Source organism: Arachis hypogaea, chromosome 17, assembly GCF_003086295.3.
Source record: "Arachis hypogaea cultivar Tifrunner chromosome 17, arahy.Tifrunner.gnm2.J5K5, whole genome shotgun sequence".
Classification (NCBI taxonomy): domain Eukaryota; kingdom Viridiplantae; phylum Streptophyta; class Magnoliopsida; order Fabales; family Fabaceae; genus Arachis; species Arachis hypogaea.
In genome coordinates, this window is record NC_092052.1 from 97,012,191 (window position 1) to 97,028,166 (window position 15,976).

A 15,976-nucleotide genomic window follows, 5' to 3' on the forward strand; every position below is an offset into this window, starting at 1 on the left:
TGATACTACTCCGAGTTATATAATCAAAATGATGAAGAAGCGACACGTTGTCCATAGGAAGGATACCATAAGGACCGATTTGTTGATCTACAAAGTCGACCGCATCAAAGTTAGGAGCATCAAGGTTGAAAGGCTCAAGTGTTTTTTACTTCTTACTAGGAGGGGCACCAGAAGCTACAGCAGAAGATTGTGGATGATCGACCAGACAAACCCGAGGAATAGGAATTGCTTTCCTCGGTCCGGGAGAACTCGGCACAGGAGGCATCACTGGAACCTGAGAAAATCCCTCTCTGGCCGCCTTGGCCGAGATGTTTAGAGCAGCAGTTGCTTTCTTCGCCTTCTTGTAGGCCTTCATAGAATCATTATTTTTCGACATCTCTGAAAATACAGAATCAACCACAAAAGACAAGTTACAACATAGGAGAAGAAAGGCTCAGAAGAAAGTATAAAAACAAGTCAGATAGTACCCAAAGCAGTTCGAACCAAAGATACATCACTTAAGAATCTCTTCGCATCCAGATGGGGAGGTTTTCCCCACAAATCTTCAAGAATAACTACAAAGACCCGCTCAACCTCATTAAGCATCTCCCATGTATAACGTGGCACTCTCACATTCTTTTGCCACTCTAGAGGAGAAGCGGGCTCACCATTTTCATCAAGAAAAAAGGGACGAACCCCCTCAACAGCACGAACTCGGAAGAAATAGTTCTTAAAATCTTTAAACGACTCATCATACATGGCAAAAACTTTATGCCCCTGGGCCGATCTGAAAGAGACCCAGGAAGCTTTCTTTTTGGAGGAACCTCCGGGCTTGGCCGAGACGAAAAGATAAAGGAAAAGAGTTTCAGAAGGTGTTATGTCTAACTCTTAGCAAAGCAGTTGAAATATTTTGATAAAACCCCAGGAATTCGGGTGAAGCTGGGACGGAGCAATGTTACATGACCACAACAGGTCAGTTTCAAAAGCAGTAAAAGGAAAAGTAACGTTTAATTGGCTGAAGAAGTATTCGTAAGCATAGAAGAAGGGACGCTCCCCCTTGATGGAAGTTGGAAAACAAACTCTCTCATCAGAATCAGGGGCAACAAGCTCATAATCCCCCTCCCGGGCACTGTTACCACAAATCCTATGGCGCTTCCTCAGCTCTGTGCAAAATTTAGCATCCATAACAGAAACACACAACAAGACAAGGGAGTCCAGCCAATCGGACATTCCCTCGGGAACTCTGGAAGACATCTCTACAATGTTATTGCGAGAAGACATGAGGCCAACTAATCCTACAAGTAAGAAAAGAAGATGGGATTACTAAAAACATCTCGGACAAGGGAGAAAACAACTCAATACGATATAGGCAAACACACAGAAAAGGAAAACCCCAAGACTCAAACCAAAATCCTGGGGCATCCTTTGGAGGCAACAATAAAGCAAGGTTTCTAGTAAAAATATGCTTCTCGCACCCCAGCACCTCTCAAAACAAGAAAAGAAGGCTTCAAACAGCAAGCATTTTCCATCAGATTAAAACACAAAAGTCTTCGAAAAATATTGCCTTTCAGTCTAAGCCAGCAAAAACCATCCCCAAACATCAAGCACAAACAGAAACCATTAAAGATACAACCTTTTTCAGAATCAGACAAAAGCAACCGTCAAATAAAGCAAGGAACAGATACGGATAGCGGTACCAGAACAGAAACAACAAGGAACATGCAAAGCCTTAAAAGCATCAAGCAAAAACAAAAAGGATCATGCAGAAGGTGGAGAAACCCCCAGAACGCACATTTCAACAACAATAAGGCACGATGGAAATAGAAAGATCCAAACTTTCTCTAAAGGAAAATCAAAATCAAAACCTCATCACAAAAACAAAAGCACGAAATGGGACTAACCTGGAGACGAAAGAAGCTTCGAGGAAGAAAAATGGAGGCGCAGAAATAAAAGCTGCCCAGAAAATCGCCAAACAAACGCCACAACACAAGAAAGTAGAAAGTGCAAACGAAAAACAGAGAGCGAAGAGAGCGGAGAAAAGAAGTTACGAAAAGGGCGAAGGAGAGAAACCGTTTCTGGGTTTTCAAAATCAAAATAAAGAGCCAAAGGGAAACAGGGCAATTAATGTTAAAATTAAATGAAAACATTAAACCCTCGCACGTTCCCAAAGCGCCGATATAAAAGCGCGCGCATTTAGAGGAAAAACGTTCTACATTCAAAAGCCTCTACAAAGAAAGCGACAAAATGCTTGAGTTCGGCTTCAAAGGACCAAAGTCAAAGACTCGACCTCAACAAAAGACCGAGCTCAAGCAGGGGCACTGTTCATACCCTGGGTCGAGATATCTGGCCTGGGATGATTGGCGACAAAGCGACTGACCTCTTCAGGTCAGGCTACCCGACCTCTTCTCAAAGAGGTCGGCCAAATCGACAGGAAAGCCCAATAAAGGGCCCAAATAGAGGAACACGACCCAAATCCAAAGGCATCCCAAGCCTATAGAGATAAAGGCTGTTCCCTTGAAGATAAGCTGACTTCACTTAAAATAAGATAAGATAAGATAAGATAACTAACTTATCTTATCGGAAAGGTCATCCCACACTACTATAAATACACTGGAGCACCCAGGTATAACTCATACTCTAATTCTACAATAAACCTGCTAATACCCGTGCTAACTTAAGCATCGGAGTCTCTTGCAGGTGCCCCCCACTCTCCGATGGCCAAGGATCAGCAGTGCAGCAAGTCCAACAAGTCAGACACAACAGCTCCGGCCGTCACCAGCCAGCCGGACATGTTATCTACGACCAGTACAGAAGATCTCATCCGAGATCGACCTCCAGTTTCAGGTAACCCTCGGAACACTTAGTAAGAAAGGTTCAATCTTTAAACTCTAGAATCATATCTTTTTAGTTTCTTGTTAGTCAAGTAATCAACTTTGATTTCAAAAATCAATTCTTTTCAAATTTCTTTTTCAAATCTTTTCAAATAAAGTTTCAATCATATCTTTTTCAAAATCAATTTCAAAATCTTTTATAACTTCTTATCTTTTCAAAAAATAAGTTTCAAATCTTTTTCAATCAATCTTATCTTTTTGTTTGATTCTTATCTTTTTCAAAACTACCTAACTAATTCTATCTCTAATTTTCGAAAATTCCTTCCCTCTTTTTCAAAATTCCTTTTTAAATTAATTATTTGTTTTAAATTTAATTTAATTTGATTCAATTTTCCTTTCTTAGTTTTCAAATTTTAATTTTAATTTTAATTTTAAATTAAAAACAAAAATATTTTTTATTTTAATTTATTTAATTTTTGAAATTCTCTCCCTCTCACCTCCTTCTGTTTATTTATTCATCTACTAACACCCTTCTTTTACCCAAGAATTCAAACTTATTCCTCTCCCTTGTGTTTGGATTCTTATCTTTTCCTTCCTCCATTATTCTCTTCTTATACTTACATAAGGAATCTCTATACTGTGACATAGAGGATTCCATATTTTCTGTTCTCTTTTTTTTCATATGAGCAGGAACAAGGATAAGAACATTCTTGTTGAAGCTGACCCTGAACCAGAAAGGACTCTGAAGAGGAAGCTAAGGGAAGCTAAAGCACAACTCTCTGGAGAAAATCTGACAGAAATTTTCGAAAAAGAAGGAGACATGGCCGAAGATAATAACAATGCAAGGAAGATGCTTGGTGACTTTACTGCACCTAATTCCAATTTACATGGAAGAAGCATCTCAATCCCTGCCATTGGAGCAAACAATTTTGAGCTGAAACCTCAATTAGTTTCTCTGATGCAACAGAATTGCAAGTTTTATGGACTTCCATCTGAAGATCCCTTCCAGTTTTTAACTGAATTCTTGCATATCTGTGATACTGTTAAGACCAATGGGGTTGATCCCGAGGTCTACAAGCTTATGCTTTTCCCATTTGCTGTAAGAGACAGAGCTAGAATATGGTTAACGCTCAACCTAAAGATAGCCTGAACTCTTGGGATAAGTTGGTCATGACTTTCTTAGCCAAGTTCTTTCCTCCTCAAAAGCTTAGAAAGCTTAGAGTGGATGTTCAAACCTTCAAACAGAAAGAAGGTGAGTCCCTCTATGAAGCTTGGGAGAGATACAAGAAACTGACCAAAAAGTATTCTTCTGACATGCTTTCAGAATGGACCATCCTGGATATATTCTATGATGGTCTGTCTGAACTATCAAAGATGTCACTGGACCATTCTGCAGGTGGATCCATTCACTTAAAGAAAATGCCTGTAGAAGCTCAAGAACTCATTGACATGGTTGCTAATAACCAGTTCATGTACACTTCTGAGAGGAATCCTGTAAGTAATGGGACGCCTCAGAAGAAGGGAGTTCTTGAAATTGATGCTCTGAATGCCATATTGGCTTAGAACAAAATATTGACTCAGCAAGTCAATATGATTTCTCAGAGTCTGAATGGATTGAAGGAATCATCCAACAGTACTATAGAGGCATCTTCTGAAGAAGAAGCTTATGATCCTGAGAACCCTACAATAGCATAGGTGAATTACATAGGTGAACCCTATGGAAACACCTATAATCCCTCATGGAGAAATCATCCAAATTTCTCATGGAAGGATCAACAAAAGCCTCAACAAGGCTTTAATAATGGTGGAAGAAACAGGTTTAGCAATAGCAAGCCTTTTTCATCATCCACTCAGCAACAGACAGAGAATTCTGAGCAGAACCCATCTAGCTTAGCAAATATAGTCTCTGATCTATCTAAGGCTACTGTGAGTTTCATGAATGAAACAATGTCCTCCATTAGAAATTTGGAGGCACAAGTGGGCCAGCTGAGTAAAAGAGTCACTGAAATCCCTCCTAGTACTCTCCCAAGCAATATAGAAGAAAATCCAAAGAGAGAGTACAAGGCCATTGATTTGACCATCATGGCCGAACCTACAAGGGAAGAGGAGGACGTGAATCCTAGTGAGGAAGACCTCATGGGACGTTCAGTGACCAATAAGGAGTATCCCTTTGAGGAACCAAAGGAATCTGAGGCTCATCTAGAGACCATAGAGATTCTATTGAACCTCCTTTTGCCCTTCATGAGCTCTGATGAGTATTCTTCCTCTGAAGAGGATGAAAACATTACTGAAGAGCAAGCTGCTAAATACCTTGGTGCAATCATGAAGCTAAATGCCAAGCTATTTGGTAATGAGACTTGGGAAGATGAACCTCCCTTGCTCACCAATGAACTAAATGCATTAGATAGGCAGAAATTGCCTCAAAAGAAATAGGATCCTGGCAAATTCTTAATACCCTGTACCATAGACACCATGACCTTTGAGAAGGCTCTGTGTGACCTGGAGTCAGGAATAAACTTAATGCCACTCTCTGTAATGGAGAAACTTGGGATCTTTGAGGTGCAAGCTGCCTGAATATCATTAGAGATGGCAGACAACTCAAGAAAACAGGCTTATGGACAAGTAGAGGACGTGTTAGTAAAGGTTGAAGGGCTTTACATCCCTGCTGATTTCATAATCCTAGACACTGGGAAGGATGAGGATGAATCCATCATCCTTGGAAGACCCTTCCTAGCCACAGCAAGAGCTGTGATTGATGTGGACAGAGGAGACTTTGTCCTCCAACTGAATGAGGACAACCTTGTGTTTGAAACTCAAGGATCTCCTTCTGTAACCATCGAGAGGAAGCATGAAAAGGTTCTCTCTCTGCAGAGTCAACCAAAGCCCCCACAGTCAAACTCTAAGTTTGGTGTTGGGAGGCCAAAACCAAACTCTAAGTTTGGTGTTGGGAGGCCACAACCAAACTCTAAGTTTGGTGTTGAACCCCCACATTCAAACTCTAAGTTTGGTGTTGGGAGGTTCCAACCTTGCTCTGATCATCTGTGAGGCTCCATGAGAGCTCACTGTCAAGCTATTGACATTAAAGTAGCGCTTGTTGGGAGGCAACCCAATGTTATTTAATCATATCTATTTTATTTTCTTTTTATTTCATGTTTTATTAGGTTGATGATCATGTGAAGTCACAAAAAAACTACTGAAAAATTAAAAATAGAATGAAAAACAGCATTGAAAACAGCACACCCTGGAGAAGAGTAGTCTGGTGTTTAACGGTAGAAACAGGCACCAAGCTGGCGTTTAACGCCAGAAACAAGCATCAATCTGGCGTTAAATGCCAGAAACAAGCTACATTTGGGCGTTTAACGCCAGAAACAGGCAGCAGTCTGGCGTTAAATGCCAGGATTGCACAGCAAGGGCGTTTTACACGCCTAATTGGAGCAGGGATGTTAAGTCCTTGGCCCCACTGGATCTGTGGACCCACAGGATCCTCTCAGGATCTGTGGACCCCACAGGATCCCTACCACTTCTTCTCTCCTCTTCACACCTTTTCATAACTCTCTTCCCCAAATACCCTTCACCAATCACCTCACTCACTCTTCCCCATCATCTCTTCACCACTCACATCCATCCCCTCTTCCCCATAAACCCCACCTACCTCCAAAATTCAAACCCTTTCTTCTCCCCCTTGGCCGAATACACCTTCTCCCTCCATCTCCTCCATTTTCTTCTTCTTCTCCTTCTTTCTTTCTTCTTTTGCTCGGGGACGAGCAAACATTTTAATTTTGGTGTGGTAAAAGCATTGCTTTTTATTTTTCCATAACCATTAATGGCACCTAAGGCCAGAGAAACCTCAAGAAAGAGAAAAGGGAAGGCAATTGCTTCCACCTCTGAGCCATAGGAGATGGAGAGATTCATCTCAAAGGTCCATCAAGACCACTTCTATGAAGTTGTGGCCAAGAAGAAAGTGATCCCTGAGGTTCCTTTCAAGCTCAAAAAGAATGAGTATCCGGAGATCCGACTTGAGATCCAAAGAAGAGGTTGGGAAGTTCTCACCAACCCCATTCAACAAGTTGGGATCTTAATGGTCCAAGAGTTCTATGCAAATGCATGGATCACTAGGAACCAGGATCAGAGAGTGAACCCGAATCCAAAGCATTGGCTCACCATAGTTCGCGGGAAATACTTAGATTTCAGTACGGAAAATGTAAGGCTGGCGTCCAACTTGCCAATGATGGAAGAGAACGCACGCCCCTACACAAGAAGGGCCAACTTTGATCAAAGGTTGACCAAGTCCTCATAGACATATGTGAGGAAGGAGCTTGATGAGCGGATAATTTATACGCTTTTTGGCATTGTTTTTAGTATGTTTTTGGTAGGATCTAGTTACTTTAAGGGATGTTTTTATTAGTTTTTATGTTAAATTCACATTTCTGGACTTTACTATGATTTTGTGTATTTTTCTGTGATTTCAGGTATTTTCTGGCTGAAATTGAGGGACTTGAGCAAAAATCAGATTCAGAGGTTGAAGAAGGACTGCTGATGCTGTTGGATTCTGACCTCCCTGCACTCAAAGTGGATTTTCTGGAGCTACAGAACTCAAAATGGCGCGCTTCCAATTGCGTTGGAAATTAGACATCCAGGGCTTTCTAGCAATATATAATAGTCCATACTTTGGCCGAGTTTAAACGACGCAAAAGGGCGTTGAACGCCAGTTCTACGCTGCAGTCTAGAGTTAAACGCCAGAAACACGTCACGGACCAGAGTTGAACGCCAGAAATACGTTACAAACTGGAGTTCAACTCCAAGAATGACCTCTCCACGTGTAAAATTCAAGCTCAGTCCAACCACACACCAAGTGGGTCCCAGAAGTGGATTTATACATCAATTACTTCTGTAAACCTTAGTAACTAGTTTAGTATAAATAGGACTTTTTACTATTGTATTAGACATCTTATGATCTTTGGATTATTTTTTGATCTATTGATCACGTTTGGGGGCTGGCCATTCGGCCATGCCTGAACCTTTCACTTATGTATTTTTCAACGGTAGAGTTTCTGCACTCCATAGATTAAGGTGTGGAGCTCTGCTGTTCCTCATGATTTAATGCAAAGTACTACTGTTTTCTATTCAATTCAACTTATTCCGCTTCTAAGATATCCATTCGCACCCAAGAACATGATGAATGTGATGATTATGTGACGCTCATCATCATTCTCACTTATGAATACGTGCTTGACAAACACTTCCGTTCTACATGCAAACAAGCTAGAATGAGTATCTCTTGGATATCTAATACAGGGGACCGAGTCCGAGATATTAGAATCTTCGTGGTATAAGTTAGAACCTATGGATGGCCATTCCTGAGATCCGGAAAGTCTAAACCTTATCTGTGGTATTCCGAGTAGGATCTGGGAAGGGATGGCTGTGACGAACTTCTAACTCGCGAGTGCTGGGCGTAGTGACAGACGCAAAAGGAGGGTGAACCCTATTCCAGTATGATCGAGAATCTCCAGATGATTAGCCGTGCCGTGACAGAGCATTTGGACCTTTTTCACAGAGAGGATGGGATATAGCCATTGACAACGGTGATGCCCTATATAAAGCTTGCCATGGAAAGGAGTAGGAATGATTGGATGAAGATAGCAGGAAAGCAGAGGTTCAGAGGAACGAAAGCATCTCTATACGCTTATCTGAAATTCTCACCAATGATTTACATAAGTATTTCTATCTTTATTTTCTGTTTATTTATTATTATTATTCAAAAACTCCATAACCATTTGATATCCGCCTGACTGAGATTTACAAGATGACCATAGCTTGCTTCATACCGACAATCTCCGTGGGATCGACCCTTACTCACGTAAGGTTTTATTACTTGGACGACCCAGTGCACTTTCTGGTCAGTTGTATCGAAGTTGTGACAAATTATGAATTAAGATTAGAGCACCAAGTTTTTGGAGCCATTACCAGGGATCACAATTTCGTGCACCAAGTTTTTGGCGCTGTTGCCGGGGATTGTTCGAGTTTGGACAACTGACGGTTCATCTTGTTGCTCAGATTAGGTAATTTTCCTTTTCGTTTTATTTTTAAAAAAATAAAAAAAAAATATTTTGTTTTCAAAAATCTTTCAAAAATTTCCCTTTTGTTTTCGTAAATTATTCAAAATTTTTAAGAATGAATTCTAGAGTTTCATGGTAACATGTTGAAGCCTGGCTGGCTGTAAAGCCATATCCAAATTCTTTTGGAATGGGGCTTCCACTTATCAGTATATGAAGTTGGATGAAGTATCAGCTGTTATATGCCTGATTTGTATCTTCTAAAGCTTGGCTGGCTAGTGAGCCATGTCTAACCCTTGGATTGGAGCTTTAGGCTAACATTGAAAGATTCCTGGAATTCTTATTAAAAATTTGTTTTGAATTTCTTATTTTCCTTTTCCTATATGTTTTTCGAAAAAAAAATTTAAAAGAAAATAAAAATTTTTTATAAAATCATAAAAATAAAAAATATTTTGTGTTTCTTGTTTGAGTCTTGAGTCAATTTTTAAGTTTGGTGTCAATTGCATTTTTTTTAAAAATCTATGCATTTTTCGAAAGTTCATGCATTCATAGTGTTCTTCATGATCTTCAAGTTGTTCTTGGCCAGTCTTCTTGTTTGATCTTCATATTTTCTTGTTTTGTGTCTTTTCTTGTTTTTCATATGCATTCTTGCATTCATAGTGTCTTTACATGAAAAATTTCTAAGTTTGGTGTCTTGCATGTTTTCTTTGCATTAAAATTTTTCAAAAATAAGTCTTGATGTTTATCTTGATCTTCAAAGTGTTCTTGGTGTTCATCTTGACATTCATAGTGTTCTTGCATGCATCACATGTTTTGATCCAAAATTTTCATGCATTGAGTCTTTTTCATGTTTTTCTCTTTCTTCATTAAAATTCAAAAATCAAAAAAATATCTTTCCCTTTTTCACTCATAAATTTTCGAAAATTTGAGTTGACTTTTTCAAAACTTTTTAAAATTTAGTTGTCTCTTATGAGTCAAATCAAATTTTCAATTTAAAAATCCTATCTTTTTCAAAATCTTTTTCAAAAATCAAATCTTTTTCATTTTTTTCTTGTTTATTTTCGAAAATTCTAAAAATATTTTTCAAAAATCTTTTTCTTAATTTTATATCATATTTTCGAAAATATCATAAACAATTAATGTTTTGATTCAAAAATTTCAAGTTTGTTACTTGCTTGTTAAGAAAGATTCAAACTTTAAGTTCAAGAATCATATCTTGTGATTTCTTGTGAATCAAGTCATTAATTGTGATTTTAAAAATCAAATCTTTTTCAAAACTAATTTCAATCATATCTTTTCAAAAATATCTTTTTATCTTATCTTTTTCAAAATCATATCTTTTTAATCGTAGCTTTTCATATCATATCTTTTTCAAATATCTTTTCTAACTTCTTATCTTCTTATCTTTTAAAATTTGATTTTCAAAATTTGTTTCAACTAACTAATTAACTTTTTGTTTGTTTCTTATCTCTTTTAAAACTACCTAACTAACTATCCCTCTCTAATTTTCGAAAATACCTCCCTCTTTTTCAAAAATTCTTTTTAATTAATTAACTGTTTCAATTTTTAATTTTAATTTTAATTTTATCTTAATTTTCGAAAATCATTAACTCTTTTTCAAAATTTATTTTTCAAATTCCCTCTCTCCCATCTCCTTCTATTTATTTATTACTTACTAACACTTCTCTTCATCTCATATCTCTGTTATCCTCACCCTTGTGTTTGGATTATCCATTCTTCTTCACTCTTATTCCCTTTCTTCTTCTACTAACAACAAGAGAACCTCTATACTGTGGTAAAAAGGATCCCTATTATTATTTTTCTGTTTCCTTCTTTTTCATATGAGCAGGAGCAAGGACAAGAACATTCTTGTTGAAGCAGACCCTGAACCTGAAAGGACTCTGAAGAGGAAACTAAGAGAAGTTAAAATAAAACAATCCAGAGACAACCTTACAGGAATTTTCGAACAAGAAGATGAGATGGCAGCCAAAAATAATAATAATGCAAGGAGGATGCTTGGTGACTTTACTGCACCTAATTCCAATTTACATGGAAGAAGCATCTCCATTCCTACCATTGGAGCAAACAATTTTGAGCTTAAACCTCAATTAGTTTCTCTGATGCAACAAAACTGCAAGTTTCATGGACTTCCATCTGAAGATCCCTTTCAGTTCTTAACTGAATTCTTGCAGATATGTGATACTGTTAAGACTAATAGAGTAGATCCTGAAGTCTACAGGCTCATGCTTTTCCCATTTGCTGTGAGAGAAAGAGCTAGAATATGGTTGGATTCTCAACCTAAAGATAGCCTGAACTCTTGGGATAAGCTGGTCAAGGATAGTTCTTCCCTCCTCAAAAGCTGAGTAAGCTTAGAGTGGATGTTCAAACCTTCAGACAGAAAGAAGGTGAATCCCTCTATGAAGCTTGGGAGAGATACAAGGAACTGACCAAAAAGTGTCCTTCTGACATGCTTTCAGAATGGACCATCCTGGATATATTCTATGATGGTCTGTCTGAACTAGCTAAAATGTCATTGGATACTTCTACAGGTGGATCCATTCACCTAAAGAAAACGCCTGCAGAAGCTCAAGAACTTATTGACATGGTTGCTAATAACCAGTTTATGTACACTTCTGAGAGGAATCCTGTGAGTAATGGGACGCCTCAGAAGAAGGGAGTTCTTGAAATTGATACTCTGAATGCCATATTGGCTCAGAATAAAATATTGACTCAGAAAGTCAATATGATTTCTCAGAGTCTGAATAGAATGCAAGCTGCATCTAATAGTACTCAAGAGGCATCTTCTGAAGAAGAAGCTTATGATCCTGAAAACCCTGCAATAGCAGAGGTGAATTACATGGGTGAACCATATGGAAACACCTATAACCCCTCATGGAGAAATCATCCAAATCTCTCATGGAAGGATCAACAAAAACCTCAACAAGGCTTTAATAATGGTGGAAGAAATAGGTTTAGCAATAGCAAGCCTTTTCCATCATCCACTCAGCAACAGACAGAGAACTCTGAACAAAGTACCTCTAATTTAGCAAACTTAGTCTCTGATCTATCTAAGGCCACTCTGAGTTTCATGAATGAAACAAGGTCCTCCATTAGAAATTTAGAGGCACAAGTGGGCCAGCTGAGTAAGAAGATCACTGAAACCCCTCCTAGTGCTCTCCCAAGCAATACAGAAGAAAATCCAAAAGGAGAGTGCAAGGCCATTGATATAACCATCATGGCCGAATCCAAGGAGGAAGGGGAGGACGTGAATCCCAAGGAGGAAGACCTTCTGGGACGTCCAGTGATCAACAAAGAGTTTCCCTTTGAGGAACCAAAGGACTCTGAGGCCACAACCAAACTTTAAGTTTGGTGTTGAACTCCCATATCCAAACTCTAAGTTTGGTGTTGGGAAGTTTCAACAATGCTCTGAACATCTGTGAGGCTCCATGAGAGCCCACTGTCAAGCTATTGACATTAAAGAAGCACTTGTTGGGAGGCAACCCAATTTTTATTTATCTAATTTTATTTTTATTTCATGTTTTATTAGGTTCATGATCATGTGGAGTCACAAAATAAATAGAAAAACCAAAAACAGAATCAAAAACAGCAGAAGAAAAATCACACCTTGGAGGAAGGACTTACTGGCGTTTAAACGCCAGTAAGGAGCATCTGGCTGGCGTTCAACGCCAGAACAGAGCATGGATCTGGTGTTGAACGCCCAAAACAAGCAACATCCTGGCGTTCAGATGCCAGGAATGCACACTGAGGAAAGATGGCGCTAAACGCCAGAAACAAGCATAGAACTGGCGTTCAACGCCAGAAACATGCTGCATCTGGGCGCTGAACGCCCAGAACAAGCATCAATTCGGCGTTTAAACGCCAGAATTGCATGCAAAGGCATTTTACATGCCTAATTGGTGCAGGGATGTAAATCCTTGACACCTCAGGATTTGTGGACCCCACAGAATCATCTCAGCATCTGTGGACCCCACAGGATTCCCACCTACCTCCACTCATACTCTTTCCTCTTCTCAATGTTCATCTTCTCCTCCCAATAAACACCTTTTCCCCAAAACCCTTCACCAATCACATCAAGCTCTCTTCCCTACTACCCCTTCACCACTCACATCCATCCACTCTTCCCCATAAACCTACCTCATAAACCCCACCTACCTTCAAAATTCAAAATCACTTTCCCACCCAAACCCACCCTAAATGGCCGAACCTAACCCCTCTCCCTCCACTATATAAACCACTCCATTCTTCTTCATTTTTCACACAACAAAACCCTCTCATCCCCTTCTTGGCCGAGACACAACCCTCTCTCCCTCTCTTCCATTTCTTCTTCTTCTTCTTCTTTTCTTTCTTCTCTTGCTCGATGGTGAGCAATATTCTAAGTTTGGTGTGATAAAAGCATAAAGCTTTTTGTTTTTCCATTACCATTGATGGCACCTAAGACCGGAGAATCCTCTTGAAAAGGGAAAGGGAAGACAAAAGCTTCCACTTCCGAGTCATGGGAGATGGAAAGATTCATCTCCAAAGCCCATCAAGACCACTTCTATGATGTTGTGGCCAAGAAGAAGGTGATCCCCGAGGTCCCTTTCAAACTCAAGAGAAATGAGTATCCGGAAATCCGACATGAAATCCAAAGAAGAGGTTGGGAAGTTCTAACAAAACCTATCCAACAAGTCGGAATTCTAATGGTTCAAGAGTTCTATGCTAATGCATGGATCACCAGGAACCATGATCAAAGTAAGAACCCAAACCCAAAGAATTATCTTACCATGGTCCGGGGGAACTACTTAGATTTCAGTCCGGAAAATGTGAGGTTAGCGTTCAACTTGCCAATGATGGAAGAGAACGCACGCCCCTACACAAGAAGAGTCAACTTTGATCAAAGGTTGGACCAAGTCCTCATGGACATATGTGTGGAAGGAGCTCAATGGAAGATTGACTCAAAAGGCAAACCGGTTTAGCTGAGAAGATTGGACCTTAAGCATGTAGCTAGAGGATGATTGGAGTTCATTCAACGCTCAATCATTTCCACTAGCAACCGGTCTGAAGTCACTATAGACCGGGCCATCATGATCCATAGTATCATGATTGGGGAGGAAGTGGAGGTTCATGAGATTATACCTCATGAACTCTACAAGGTGGTTGACAAGTCATCCACTATGGCAAGGTTAGCTTTTCCTCACCTCATTTGCCATCTATGCAATTCGGCTGGGATTGACATAGAGGGAGATATCCTCATTGATGAGGACAAGCCCATCACTAAGAAAAGGATGGTGCAAACAAGAGAGCCTATTCATGGATCTCAAGAGACACATGAAGAAGCTCATCAGCAAGAAACCCCTGAGATACCTCAAGGGATGCACTTTCCTCCACAGAGCTTTTGGGAGCAAATCAACACCTCCCTAGGAGAACTGAGTTCCAACATGGGACAACTAAGGGTGGAACATCAAGAGCACTCAATCATCCTCCATGAAATTAGAGAAGATCTAAGAGCTATGAGGGAGGAGCAACAAAGACAAGGAAGAGACATAGAAGAGCTCAAGGACATCATTGGCACCTGATAAACCACTATTTCATGGTTTATCTTGTGCTCAATTGAGTGGATTTTATCAACTCTTTACCCACTTATTCATAATATTTGCATGGTTTTATATTGCCTTCCTAATTATGTGCTTTGATTGAAAATATGCTTCTTTGATCTTATATTTGCTTATTATTAATCCTCTCTTATTACCATTAGATGCCTTGATATGTGTGTTAAGTGTTTTCAGATATTATAAGGCAGGAATGGCTTGGAGGATGGAAAGAAAGCATGCAAAAGTGGAAGGAATGCAAGAAGTTGGAGAAATTGCTAAGCTGTCCAGCCTGACCTCTCTGCACTCAAACGGCTATAACTTTAGCTACAGAGGTCCAAACGACGCGGTTCTAGTTGCGTTGGAAAGCTAACGTCCAGGGCTTCGATTTGATATATAATATGCTATAGTTCCCCTTATGCTAGGTGACGCGACCGCGTGATCCATGTGGCCGCGTCGCAGTGACGGAAATCCAGCGTGGCAAAATTCGAAACCAGCGAATTCTGGACTTTTTCTGACCCAGTTTGCGGCCCAGAAAACACAGATTAGAGGCTATAAAGTGGGGGACTGCATCCATGCATAAGGAGGCTCTCATATTCACAATTTTAGGAGTAGATGTAGTTTTTAGAGAGAGAGGTTCTCTCCTCTCTCTTAGGATTAGGATTTAGGACTTCTCTTAGTTTTAGGAGTGACTTTCAATCCCAGGTTCTTTATTTTATTTATTTTTCCATGCATGTCTATGTCAGATTTAAGTTCTTTTGTTAATGCAATTTGAGGTATTTCAGTTTAATATTGCTTTCTTTTATTTACATGATTACTGCTTCCCACCTGAAGACATTTTTATTCCAGTAGATTTACTTTTTCCCTTTTGGTTTTGGTTAAGAAATCAGTAACTCAAGAGTTATCCAACTTAATAGCATAATTGTTAATTGTTATCTTTGCTAATTGAACTGAGCTTCAATAATTCCAATCTTTTCTTAGGAATTAACTAGGATTTGAAGATCAAATTAATTAGTCACTTGACCTTCCTCTGCTTTAAGTAAGAGTTAACTAAGTGAAATTAAGATTCAATTTTCATTATCATTGATAAGGATAACTTGGTCTGGACTTCCAAATTCTTATACTTTGCCAAGAGTTTATTTTATAATTATTTATTTATCTTATTCTTCTTATGCAACATACTGCTTCCTTACTTTCCAAAACCCCCAATTTACAATCTTTATAACCAATAATAAGAACATACCTCCCTACAATTCCTTGAGAAGACGACCCGAGGTTAAATACTCGGTTATCAATTTTAAAAGGGGTTTGTTACTTGTAACAACCAAAACGTTTGTACGAAGGGATTTCTGTTGGTTTAGAGACTATATCTACAACTCGACTATTTTTATGACATTCTTTACTGGCAAAAATCCCGACGTCAAAATGGCGCCTTTGCCGGAGAATTGCAAACGTGTGCCTTATTATTGGTTATTGTAAATATTTTTTTATTTTATTTTTTCTTGTTTATTTATTTTTATTTTTA

The 15,976-nt window shown here is 39.2% G+C and overlaps 1 non-coding gene across 1 annotated transcript; it reads right to left on the bottom strand.

Moving 5' to 3' along the window:
• Positions 1–11,228: 11,228 nt before the first annotated feature.
• On the bottom strand, positions 11,229–11,336 carry LOC112768451 (small nucleolar RNA R71). The gene has a single exon (XR_003185877.1). It is a non-coding gene; the product is annotated as a small nucleolar RNA R71 (small nucleolar RNA).
• Between the last annotated feature and the right edge of the window lie 4,640 nt (positions 11,337–15,976).